Source organism: Pongo pygmaeus, chromosome 16 (genome assembly GCF_028885625.2).
Source record: "Pongo pygmaeus isolate AG05252 chromosome 16, NHGRI_mPonPyg2-v2.0_pri, whole genome shotgun sequence".
In the NCBI taxonomy this organism is placed as follows: domain Eukaryota; kingdom Metazoa; phylum Chordata; class Mammalia; order Primates; family Hominidae; genus Pongo; species Pongo pygmaeus.
This window is the reverse complement of record NC_072389.2, coordinates 25,298,817-25,311,143: the sequence shown is the minus strand read 5'-3', so window position 1 is coordinate 25,311,143 and position 12,327 is coordinate 25,298,817. Positions and strand designations below refer to the sequence as shown.

Here is a 12,327-nt window from a genome sequence, read left to right as displayed (position 1 = left end):
GCCATAACTGTGTTCTAAATAGTCTCCAGCTCCATCACAGGCCAGAGGTGCCTCGAATCTGCTGCTAGGAAAGCTCATCAGAGCTGAGGAGGAGAAAGAGACAGCTATAGAACTTGCAGCTGACAAGGAGCCAGGACAGTAGGAAGTGGCAGGGCAGGAGGTAGCTGGGTCACACCCAGGAAGGAAGGCAAGTGGGTCCCCAGCTCTTCCAGACAACCCTAACAACCACAGTGTTGGTGTCTGCGGGGAAGCAGTTTCCCAGCTGCAGAGACCCTGCCCCTCCAGCCCTTTGCCTGCTCCACAGAGGGGAAGCCAAGCAAAGATCCCTTCCTTCCTCTCCCACCTGGGGAGCTCCTGGTTGGCCGGCCCAGCTCCTGACTTCCATGACACAGAAACAGAAAGGGCAGAGAGATGAGGCAGAGCATGGGGAGGAAAGAGAGAAGGGAACAAAAATTGGGCCCCAGTAGATGGTGGCTTCTTGAGGGGGGACGGTAGGAGGGTGAGAGTGAGATGCCGTGGAACAGCAAGGACAGTGGCCTTGAGAACAGGGCCACATTATGACTTTCAGGGGCCCTTCCTCTATAACAAGCAGACAGATTAAAAAACATATTTTATGACTATACTGGTATAAAGACAAATACAATCCATGCTAGATTCATTATTACATACCCATTATTATGATATTCATTTTTCCCTTCTGATTTTAAAAGAAATTCATGACATTCATGTGGGTTCCTTCCAGTTTCATGGGCCCTAGGCATTGTTCCCCCTGGGTGTAAGGGATAAGTCAGCCCTGCTTGAAAGAAATACATCGAAATGTGTATTCTCCAGGAGTGCCATTCTACTTGATTGAGGATTTTTTTAAGTGTTCTTGGTTGATGATACTTCCTCGGTTTTCTGCAACAAGCTCGGATAAGAAGGAATAATAAGGCTGGGTTTGGTGGCTCATGCCTGAGGTCAGGAGTTTGAGACCAGCTTGACCAAAGTGGTGAAACCCCATCTCTACTAAAAACACAAAATTAGCCAGGTGTGGTGGTGCATGCGTGTAATCCCAGCTACTCTGGAGGCTGAGGCAGGAGAATCACTTGAATCCGGGAGGCAGAGGTTGCGGTGAGCCAAGATCACACCATTGCACTCCAGCCTGGGCAACAAGAGTGAAACTCTGTCTCAAAAAACAAAAATAAAAAAGAAGAAATAATAAAAGCAAACAGTGACACGGGGCCTCCTCCAGCTGGCACTCCCAAGCACTTGCCATGCACTAAATCATTTCATGGCCTCAACAGCCTAACGAAGCAGGGACTGCTCTCCTGCCCAGTGACAGAGGAGTAGCTGAGCCCAGGCAACCCGTTAACTCTCAAGCGACGGGATGAGTCTGTTCCTCATGTTACCTACACCAGGTAACGTGCTGTCCCTCCCGTGGTGGGCGGCTCACGCACCTCTGCAGCAGCGGCTCCAGCCACCCCTCGTGGCACTCACAGTGACAGTCCAGGAAGGTCAGGACATCGCCCCTCGCCGCAGACGCCCCCAGCAGCGGGGCTCGCACCAGGCCCTCTCTCTTGGCGTGGATCAGGCGCACCTTGGGCAGTCCCGAAAGCTCGTTGGCCAAGCGCTCCTTCAGTTGCTCTAGGGAGGCAAACAAAGCAACAGGGGTCACCGTGACAATCTTGGAGAAGCACCTCATCCCAAGCCGGGGCCTTCTAGAAACTCCCTGTCCCAAACAGAAGATGAAATAGACAGGAGCCTCCTTTGCTCTGCCACCTGGGACATCCTTACCTCACCCAGAACCAAGGTTGGAAGTGCTCCGAAGGCCAGGAGGAGGCTGGGGGAGGAATTCCAGAACCGCCATTTGCTCCCCATCAAAACACATGCACGCTGAATTGTACACTTCAAATGGGTGAATTGAATGGTGTGTGAATTTATTTCCATAAAGCTGTTACAAAAAATGCTTTATAGTTTTGACTCATGAGCATTTAAAAACCAAAAAACACATGAACCATCTAATCGCAATTTTTATAAAAACAGTAGTTATGCTAATAGAAATTTTCTCAGGAGTACTTTACAGTTTCAGTAGTAGTAACAATAATAATAGCAGCTAAAACTAAAGAGGACTTGCTGTGCCAAGTACTACCTAGGTGATTTCTAGATAACCCATCTGATCCTCATAACAATCCTCTGAGGCAGGTGCTAGTATTATCCCTGTTTCACAGATGAGGGCCCTGAGGCCGGAGAGGCTAAGTAACTTGCCCAAGGTCATAGAATAAGTAAGTTGAAGAGCCATGAGGGGAACCCCGCTCCAAATTCTACAAGCTAACACTACCGCCCAGAGCAGCCACCGGAGTGAGAGCCTGTCTATAAATAAATCAATAAATAAAAGCATTCATTGGTTGATTTTTTTTTTTTTTTTTGAGACAGGGTCTCACTCTGCCAGCCAGGCTAGAGTGCAGTGGCACCATCATGGCTCACTGCAGCCTCAACCTCTTGGGCTCAAGCGATCTTCCCACCTCAGCCTCCCAAGTAGCTAGGACTACAGGCATGCACCACCACACCTAGCTACTTTTTACATTTTTTGAAGACATAGGGTCTTCCTATGCTTCCCACGTTGGTCTCAAATTCCTGGGCTCAAGCAATCCTCCAACCTTGGCCTCCCAAAGTGCTGGAATTACAGGCATGAGCCACCGCGCCCAGCCAATTTTTTAAAAAATCCAAATTATAACCACAAATAAGTTGATTGCAGGAATAAGGCAGGTAACTTTGCAAGCAAAGCTAATTAACCACTGTACCCAGTGAACCCATGAGTGCAGCATGGCTGCCCCGCACTCGTGATGGATCTTGTCAGTGTTAATTTTAAGTCTGCCTGAACTGTCTCTCTGCATCAGAGAGGGCCTGACACCCTTTCATCAAGCTCACACTGACACTGCAGAAATGGTGGGGAGGGGAGGCAGGGCAGGACTTCCTAACTCATTACAGGTTAAAGCAGGGCAACACGCCTGTTTTCCCATGTTCTCACAATGACAGGAAGGGAAGCTTGGTCCACACTGCCTCACATTTTTATGAGAGAACTGAGATGTGTCAGAGGAATTCCTACTGTATTCCTGCCTGCTGAGGAGCTATTTAATCCCATTATGATAAAATAAATAATCTGCTCTTTGCCTTTAGATTAATATATTTGTGAAATGCTGTTTTTTTCATTTTGCAACTTTTTAAACATTATAAAAATAGAAGTTATCATTTAACAAGAGCTCACTAAATGCCAAGCACCTACCCAGCACATTGATCTCCTCATCTCATTCAATGCTCACGATGATCCTACAAAGTAGAAGCTATTATTATTCCCATTTTATAGAGGCTGAAGCCAAGTTTGAAACTGGTTAGGGTCATTGCCCAAAGTTGTATAGTCGCTAGGTGTTGGAAGGGGATTCAAGCCTGTGCAGTGTGGCCCAGAACCAGTGTCCACACGGAGAGATTTAAAACAACCCTGGGGAGAAACAGAAAATCGAAATGTAGATGAGCACCTACTATGTGCCAGCTGCTACATGAGATTCTGTCCTATACATGATCCCATTTATTCTCCACTATAATTCTCTTGAGATAGGTGTGGACAGACCCATTCACAGGTGAGAAACTAAGGCTCAGAAAAGACAAGAAACTCTCCCAAGGCACCATAGCTGGATCATGGGAAAGCTCGCCTCAGACCCAGGTGCCCTGACCCCTGAACTCAATGCCTTCTAGGCTATAGTCAGCTCCAGCCTGGCTTACCCCAACCCTGCTTACCCCAGCCCAGCTTACCCCAGCCCGGCTTACCCAGCCCGGCTTACGCCAACCTGGCTTACCCCAGCCTGGCTTACACGCTGTCACAGACACTGCTCCTTGTGCCTTAAACCCATTCTCCCTGTGACCTGTAACTGAGCACACAGCCAGCAGGATAAAGGCCACAGCTCCCAGCCTCCCTTGCAGCTATGCGTGGCCAGGCAACCACACTCTGCTCAACGGGATGTGTGGAGAACTTCCAAACAGTGCCCTCGGGGGGAAGGGTGTGGCTCTCCTTCCCCTTTAAGCCTTCTGGTTGACCCGAGTGAGCAGGAGGTGAAAAACCAGCTCAGTCCATGAGGACCAAGGCAGCAGAGCACCCTAGAGAAGGTGGGAACAGGTGCAGAAGGAGCTGAGGCCCCATCCACCAAGGAGCCACTACACCCATTCTAGACTAGCACACCAGATTTGTGATGTGAGAAGTCTATTTCTATCTTGTGTGAGTCACTATTGAGTCTGTGAAAACAGCCCAATGCACACACGTATTAGAACACACAGAGGCCAGTTTTGAAGTCAGAGCAAGTGCAGCATCTGAGGCAGCAGAAGCCCCATCAGCAGGGGTTGCTTCCCTTTGAGACAGGCTGTAGTGACTGAGCCCACAGCTCTACCTGCTGTTACGGCCTTGACACTTGCCCTCGGTTAAGCTTAGCTGCTCTCACTTCAGCTAGGTCCCAAGGATTCACGGGCTGATGCTACTCCATTGGCACTGCCAGTCCCAGCCAAGCCAAGGCTCTGCTGCATGTGGGCACCACAGAGGCCCCTCCACCCTCCTTGCCTCCATCCTCACCCAGCCCCTCCCCTGCCATCGGCCATTCCCCACACAGCTGGTTCAGTGAGCTCCTCAGATGGATGTGGACCTTGCTGTCCCCAAAGCTCCCCATCAAGCTCACACTTAAGCCTCAACCCCTTATGGTGGCCTCCAAGGCCCTACCAGATCTGGCCCCGCCCACCCTACAACCTCACTTCCTACATCTCTAAAATGCTTTTAAGCTCATTTTCTGGCTCTTGCCTACTCCGTTTGAGTGATGAGAGGTAGGTTTTCAGATACTCTTTAGGATGTTTTTTCTTAGTATAGCTAAAGGTTTTTTAATTTTGTTTATTGATTCAAGAAGAGTATTAAATAGGGATGGTAAGACACAGCTCTATTATGAATATATTCCAAAAGAAGAGTCAAGATGATTTGCTGATAAATTTGAGGCTGTAACTGACACTCAGACATAAATAAATCTACATGATTAGCCGAGATAGAGAAGAAGGTCGTGAAATAAATGGAAGTCAGAATGTCTGCTGTCAGAGAACAACTTAACATGAGTAGGAATTCTGTTAGAGAGGACCAATTTCTGTAATAACTTCTGGAGTTTGAGAGTTTTCTTGTTTCTCTACAGTGAATACTTTGTCCACTGCACTCCATCCCTTCCTGAAGAGGAGAAAATTGTACATTGAGAGACATGAAAGAACAAGGTTCTTGAGACAGAAGCAACAAAAAGAGCAGATAATTCATGCCCCCTAAAAGCAATGGGGGTTGAGAATTTGGCAACACCTATGTGTGGATATGAGAATAACATTGTGACAGTGTAAATAATTCCAGAAAATTAGAAGGTGATTAAGAGAAGTGTATAGGAAGTGGGCTGTGTATAGGAAATTGGGAGTGAAGAGGAGTCTGGTGGTATGGACAGAACATAAGACAGAGTGATGGAAAATAGAAAAGAACAGGTAGGTGGGGATAGTGAGATTCCACACAGTCTGAGCAGAGGTGCTACTAAGCATCAAGAAAGTCTAATTATATCAAAGAGTCCCCCACATCCCTGCTCCCATTCTTGAGGATTCCTGGAGAACACAAGGAATTGGAGAGAACTGAGTATCTGACACTTGGATGCTGCGTGTCTCAAAGCTATCAGCAGAGGGCACACTGGGAAGACTTTTACATGGAGCTCACAAACTGGTGGGGCCAAAGGACAGTTCAGAAAAAATCTGACTACGATTTCAGGGATTTTCTGAAATATTTGGGAATGAGTTATTGTGAAAAACAATGAGATTCCTTCTAACCAAGCTGATGGAGAGATTATAGCATGCAGTGTATAATGTAATTTCATTTGGAGGGAGGAAGAAAAGGATATCCACTAAGTGGATAGATAAGAGGTTAATGGGAAGGTGTGGATGTGTGAATGAATGGAGGATAGATACATACCCAGAAGATGGTCACATCAACATACTGACGATGATGTATGATATAGCTGGAGGGGGAGAAAGAGAAAGAGAAGAACTACTATACCACAGATGAAGAAAGATTTTCATGTTTTTAAATTTCCACTCCTCCTGTGTTGTTGAGTTTGCATATATAATATTTATTTGTAGTATTTTTAGGTAAGAGAAAGGAAAGTACAATCATTTTGGGTTAAGAGAAAGAAGAGTATAATTTCAAAAGCAAATTTAGGCCATGAGAAGAGAATGGAGTATAACCTGGTAGGTAGAAATGTCTATGTTTTGGAGATGGTATATGTACTTGAGTGTGTTTTCAGATACATGCATAGGACTTGCTGCTTTTTGAATTGGCTATTCTTTCTTCACCTTTCAGATTTCTCAACCGTAAAGACTTGCTCTTATGTCTGAGTTGCTAGATTCTATTTTCGACAGTATAAAAAGGACTTTTCTCACCCAAGGTATTTAACAAAGGGAGAAAATCATTCAATTCTGCTTTCATTTGCACATTTGTACAACTTTTTCTCCTTACCACCATCCGTGGAGTCACCTGTTATATATTTTTTGATTTTTAAATTTTTTGTGGGTACGTAGCAGGTGTATATATTTATGGGGTACATGAGATGTTTTGATACAGACATGAAATGCAAAAAAAAGTACATCATGGAGAATGGGGTATCCATCCCCTTAAACGTTTATCCTTTGAATTACAAACAATCCAATTACACTATTTATGTTATTATAAAATGTGTAATTAAATTATCACTGACTATAGTCACCCCATTGTGCTATCAAATAGTAGGTCTTTTTCTTTCTTACTATTTTTGGTACCTATTAACCATCCCCTCCTCCCCGCTGGCTCCCTACTACCTTTCCCAGCTATTGGCAACCATTCTTCTACTCTCTATATTCTTAAGTTCAATTGTTTGATTTTTAGATACTAAAAGTAAGTAAAAAGAGGCAATGTTTGTCTTTCTGTGCCTGGCTTATTTCACTTAACATAATGACCTCCAGTTCTATCCATGTTGCTGCAAATGACTAGATCTCATTCTTTTTTATGGCTGAATAGTACTCCATAGTGAATATACACCACATTTTCTTTATCCATCATTTGTTGATGGATGCTTAGGTTGCTTCCAAATCTTAGCTATTGTAAACAGTGCTGCAACAAACATAAGAGTTCAGATATTGCTTTGATATACTCATTTATTTTCTTTTGGGTATATGCCCCACAGTGGGATTGCTGGATCATATTATAGCACAATTTTGAGTTTTTGAGGAAACTCCAAACTGTTATCCATAGTGGTTGTACTAATTTACATTCCCACCAACAATGTTCAAGGGTTGCCTTTTCTCTACATCTTCACTAGCATTTGTTATTGTCTGCCTTTTAGATATAAGCCATTTAACTTTATGAAATGATATCTCATTGTATTTTTCATTTGCATTTCTCTGATGATCAATGATGTTGAGCACCTATTTATATGCCTGTTTTCCATTGGTGTTAGGCCACCATTTGCAAAATAAAAGTACTGACCGAGTAAGTTAATTCTTTACATTCTCATTATATCTACAATCACTAGCTTTTTGTTAACACTTCTGTAACTTTAGAATTCTAAGAAAGTAAAAGAGCTAAAATCCGAACAAAAAAAGTCTCAAAAATTTGAAGAGGGATAAAATTTTCGGAAATAAAGTAAAAAAAGATATTTTAACTAATGATTAAAATAACTTGCAAGTTATTTTATTTTTCTTTTTTAAAAAAGTCATTTAATTGTGGAGTCCAAGGGTCAGGCATTAAAATAATTGCTCTTAGGCATCAGAAGTGATCTGCCGTGGCTCTTAACTACAGCAGAACAAGAATCTAGATTTTCCTGGCCTGCCCCTCATTCAAGATTAAGGCCTGATTAATCTAAATTCGCTGGAAAGGACATTGAGAACTCTCTTGAAAAGAGTGAGATACTGTCTTCAAGTTGAGACTAATGAGGAACAATATACACTTACAGAAGCTTGAGTTTCTAACACGGCTCCTATTGATTATAAAGAGTTAGAGCAAGAAGATATTCTGTTCCAAAGTTCTTAACAAACAGAACTGAAGAATTAGAAACCTCTCCTGGATCCTGAATTTATAATGCATTCAAGTGCTGACATCGTGTTAAAAAGCAGAAGGTAAGAGAAGTGGATGTTCATTTTACATGGTGAAAAAGCAGTAAATCATAATGTTTGCACTTTCTGGGGCTTCATTTCAGTGGTTACTTAGTGAGTTAAATGTGCTTTCACATGACAGAGGGCAGCAGGCATTCAAACCTCATAATGTTTCCTATTTTGAGGAGTTGCATTATGAGTTCATTTCATGTTGATTCCATGAGGTACTTAGCAGTTTGAATTTGTGAAATGTTAACTGGTCTAAGGCCTTAGTCAGCTGAAAACTGTAGCTCTAAGGAAACAGTGGCCTTATTTTCTACATAATACTAGATAGCTGATGGGCAAGTGGAATTTTTGTCTCTATGATGTAAAATGTGTATTAAATTTCTGTGTTTTTCTTCCAAGAATTTTCCTCAGAGTAATAAAACCAGGTAAAACTCAATCTTAATATTAACTAGCTTGATTTGATTCACTTTATTAAGTAACTGAAGGTCCAAAGAGCAATTAGAAGTTATTATAGAAAAATGTCTATAGTTGCTGTTATCATTTCATTTTGCCATTTATATAAATATCATGAAAAATTCAGAAGGCAAGATTTTTAGACTAGAATTTTTGTTGAAGCTATGCATTGTAAAATTAAAACAGAATCAGAGCTGGAGGGAAGCTTGAACACATTCATGAGCCCCCTTCTCTGTCTTTAAAAAGCATGTTTCTAAATGCTCACTAGGGAGTAGAGGGGAGCATAAGCAAGAAGATAAGGATATTTGTACCACATCAATTATCCATTCAATTCAGCGACACAATTCTCATAATGTAGTTATGAATACAAATGCTAGTTCTTCTGCTGAATGAGAAGATGGGAAGAAGAGAGAGCAATGGTTAATCATGTAACAAGAATGTTCAAGGTATAGTACTGAGAGATTTTTCAGACCATATGCCAAAAGATGCGATTATTTCTTTAAAAAGAGGCTAAAATGCATTTTTCTCTTATTGAAGTGGGTATTTTGAATGCCAGTTGTGGGCAAAAATATAGAACTAGTAATAAGAACATGGAAATTAGTCCAGACGTCCAAATTAACGGGGAACAGAAAGCCACAATGTTAAAACACCAAATGTGATTTTCAAGTAAAACAAGCAACCAAAATTGGACAGAACACATTGTCAAAAATTAAAAAGTTGAATGGATATCAATTAAGTGACTTTTCAGCAAAAATTAACCATAAATACCACAAAATGATTCAGTGGTAAATCAATACAAAATCATATGGGTCAAATTACATAAGAAAATTGGCAAAACCTATGAGAAGAAAAATCCAGAACTGTGAATTTTTTTCCAAGCAGATAGGCAGAACTTATAAGAAAAATCTAGAACTGTGAGCTGTGCCCTGAGCCACAGTGACCAATGGTTGTCATCAGCTTATCCACAGAGAACATAAAAATTAAAGCACTAGAAAACAGGGTTAAGAACTGGACCCCTACTCTCCATAGTGTTCAGACTATCTGAATCATCCTTCCTTAGTGGAAGCCCTGGCATTGATCTTTCAGCAACAGGCTGCACAATCTGAGTTCAGGACTTGAAGACATGACTACAATTCCTGTTGCACATCAAAGTGTCTTCACTTCTGTATTAGTCTGTTCTCACATTGCTATAAAGAACTACCTGGGACTGTGTAATTTATAAAGAAAAGAAGTTTAATTGACTCACAGTTCTGCAGACTGTACAAGAAGCATGGCTTCAGTCTGCTTCTTGGGAGCAGACTGGGAGCCTTGGGAGGCTTCAGAAAAGTTGCAATCATGGCAGAAAGAGCAGGAGAGAGAAAGCAAAGTGCTACACACTTTTAAACAACCAGAATTCAAGAGAATTCACTCTCTATCGGAGAACAGCAAGGAGGAGGTCCACCCCCATGATCCAATCACTTCCCACCAGGCCCCTCCTCCAACATTGAGGATTGCAATTTGACATGAGATTTGGGTGGGGACACAAAGCCAAACCGTATCAGTTCTTTGAGGTTAATCAGACAAAAACAGTTGATGAAAGTAGAGATTTCTCCTCAACAATTGCTTAATCTTTGTCAAGATACAATATGTACCTTATGTTTTACAGACATGTAGAATAATTTACAAATTTCAAGGAACCATTTTTAAATAGCTTTCTCAAGAAGCTCAGCACCTTAAAGAGTCTTCTCTCAAGTTCACCCATGATCCCTCTGAATATAATTTTGTCATTAAATTTATATCTGTATTAACAGTCACTCTAATTTCATGGCTAATACCCAAGAATAATCTGATATACTTGAATAGGCAAACATAAAATCATATTTATGACATAATAATCTGATATAATTGAATAGGCATACACATAATATTTATAACATAAATACAATTTTGAAATCCAGTTAATCATCTTGAAATACTTAGAACTTGAGCCTAGTGAACTGCTGCTAACTACATTGTTCACAGCAAGACAATCTACACACATTCTAATTTTCCTCCTTTTCTGTTTTCTTTCTTTTGTGCTTCAAGGATGCACAGAACTTTAAGTCTCAGGTAAATTCTATTAGAATCCTTCATCGTGGTCCCCAATGTGCTTGACCTTTAACGTAACTATTCATATAGCACACCATAAAGGCTTCTAGCCTTCTGATTCATTTGAGGGAGAACAAATTACACTTAGCTTGAGACTTTTCTTTTAAGCCCTGCTTGTGTTCTTTATGTTTTGGAAAAAAGCCGAAGTTGGTGCTAAGTTAAGATTAGTTTCCAGGGCCTTCTAGCAGAAGTGAGTCAGAATATTCCAGCTTGTTGGTGATGGTATGCACCAGAAAGGCAAGTATAGTAAGAATTGTTACCCTGCAGCTGGCAAGTATTAATAGCAGCTTAACATATCCAAGAGGTTGGGGTGAGTTACAATAAACACACTATTCTAAACAGACCTTTCTTCTTCCTCCCATTTTGATTTTATAATCAACACAATGCTGTCTGCACTCAAGCAGCTGAGATGTAATCCTTGTTAGACTGCTCAGAGAATGGCTGAAGACAAACATAAGGTCATCACTATCCACCCTGACCTGATTTGGCTCTCTCTACCAGTGTTTACCCCTTTGTCTTCAGGATGCCCATGTAGAGAAAAGTGCCTGGGGCATGAGATAACAGGACCACTTGCCAACCCAAAATCTACCAAAATTGTTTATCCTGTATCTGATCTCTCTCCTTCTCTTTATTCCCATCCTACAATTTCTTCAGCCCTTTTTTTAAAAATTTTTATTTTGTCTTAAGTCTCTCTTTCTCTTTTGCCTAACTTCCAACAGGAATCATCACTCCCTCTCTGTCTATTAGTTATTCTGCAAAAGTTCTCTGTAGATTCTCTGCAAGAGGAGAGAGGAAGGACTCCGTTTGATCTAATCTCAGGGTGTAGCATGTAAAAACAAGTCAAAATGTTCATATTGTAGAAAGCTATCCTCTCTCCAGCCTCCTTTCTGAATGTTATTATTCTAAAAGAGCATCTATCTACTTTCCTCTGTTAAATATGTTATAAAATGCCCACTATCTTTGGTAGAAAACAGGCATAGATAAGGGTAGAGAAGAAAAGAAAACCTTAATTTCTCTGATGTGAAATTTTAAATTAAGACTTTATAATTTATCATGATTTAAATATTTAATTTCTTTCTATGTTAACCTCATATTAGTATGGCTATAAAATGCTATTATTATCATATCAAAGCATTTTAATATTTTTTTCAAAGAGGGTTACCAAAACAGAAGCACAATAGATATACTCTTTCTATATTCTTTAAAATGCCAGTCATAATGATGAGTCAGCCTGTTTCTATTTCTTTCTACTGACCAATGTTATTGCTAATCTTCCAATTTTGATGGGGATGTAGGGGGAGAGGTTTTACTCCACTATTGCGTCCATTGTTATTTGTGGCAATTGTCAAATTCGATTCATAAATTATTATATTTCTTTATTTCTGAACAAATGAGTTATCAAATATCTTCCTGGTAACTCCCATAAGGTGTATCTCTTCCTGTAATTTGTGCAGTGTGATGATCAGGAGCCAGTAAGATGCACATTAGATAACTTCAACATTCTCTACAGAGACTAGTCATTGGGAAGCCAAAGAAAGATGAGGAGGAAGTATCTCCAGTTATACATAAAAATATATTTTCTATTATGCTTCT

At 41.1% G+C, this 12,327-nt stretch overlaps 1 protein-coding gene; it reads right to left on the bottom strand.

The window, feature by feature from the left end:
• The window catches only part of LOC129028678 (golgin subfamily A member 6-like protein 1), a 112,251-nt gene that overhangs the window by 65,415 nt on the left and 34,509 nt on the right, over window positions 1–12,327 (bottom strand).